Source organism: Aotus nancymaae, unplaced genomic scaffold (genome assembly GCF_030222135.1).
Source record: "Aotus nancymaae isolate 86718 unplaced genomic scaffold, 86718_ANA_hifiasm-v0.15.2.pri h1tg000002l, whole genome shotgun sequence".
In the NCBI taxonomy this organism is placed as follows: Eukaryota; Metazoa; Chordata; class Mammalia; order Primates; family Aotidae; genus Aotus; species Aotus nancymaae.
The window spans coordinates 16,479,031-16,480,198 of NW_026988413.1; the positions used below are offsets into that span (position 1 = coordinate 16,479,031).

General features: G+C 42.3%; 1 pseudogene; it reads right to left on the reverse strand.

Annotated features, from left to right (window-relative positions):
• Positions 1-418: 418 nt before the first annotated feature.
• Positions 419-530, reverse strand: LOC135274603 (U4 spliceosomal RNA; annotated as a pseudogene).
• Positions 531-1,168: the final 638 nt, after the last annotated feature.

Below are 1,168 nucleotides of genomic sequence, written 5' to 3' on the forward strand. Positions count from 1 at the left end.
AGGAAGCAGGAATTAATTATGAACAGAAGGCAAGATTCTGGACCAGTGAAAGGACAGTCCTGCGAAGAAAACCAGAATCCCTTGAACTGGGTCAGATACCTGAAAGATAGGACAGGTCAGAAGAAAAGCAATGACCCAGCTACTAGGGAGGCTGAGGCAGGAGAATTGCTTGAACCCGGGAGACAGAGGTTGCAGTGAGCTGAGATCCCACCACTGCATTCCAGCCTGGGTGACAGTGTGAGATTCCATCTTAAAAAAAAAAAAAAAGTTGTGAGCATCCAGCTCCCATTTGTAGTAACTGCTTTTTCACAACAGTCCTATAACTGCTATTATCTTCATTTATCAGATGAAGAGAGTCAGACAGTGGTTTGCCCAAATTTATCCAACTGGTAAACAGTGGGGTGAGGATTTAAAAATCTAGATGTAACTAACTACAAATCTCACTCTCTGTGCACAGTGACTGTTTCAATTAGCAATAATCGTGCCTTGGATAAACCTCATTGGCTGTGATATCGCCACTGCACAAAGCTTATGAATCTGTTACAGGCTACAGAACCAGGCAACAGTGGAAAGGAAGGTGACTCCTTAGAATCAGAGATGAAGAAGGCATGGTAGGATTGTGGCTATGTTATCCATCGTGGGCAACCAATGAACCCCAGGAGGAAATCATCCGATGTAACACGCAGTGACTGTCGAAGGATGATGACGATGAGTCTGTCTGAAGTCTTTCCTCTTTGTCTCTGATTTTCTGCAGTTTGAATACAGTATGGCTACATGTAGACATTTTTATATTTATCCTTCTTGGTGTTCTCTGAGCTTCCTAGATCTGTGATTTGATGTTTCAGAAAGTTCTCAGTCATTATGACTTCAAATAATTTTTTTATTCCTTTCCCTCCTCTCCTTCTGAAAGTCTCATTTTGCATACATTACATCTTTTGTAATTATCCTACAGTTCTTGGGACATTAAGTTCCAAGTTTTTATTATAAATATTATTATCAGGCCGGGTGCGGTGGCTCACGCTTGTAATCCCAGCACTTTGGGAGGCTGAGGCGGGCAGATCACAAGGTCAAGAAATCGATACCATCCTGGCCAACATGGTGAAACCCTGTCTCTACTAAAAAAAAACAAAAATTAGCTGGGTGTGGTGGCATGCACCTGTAATCCCAG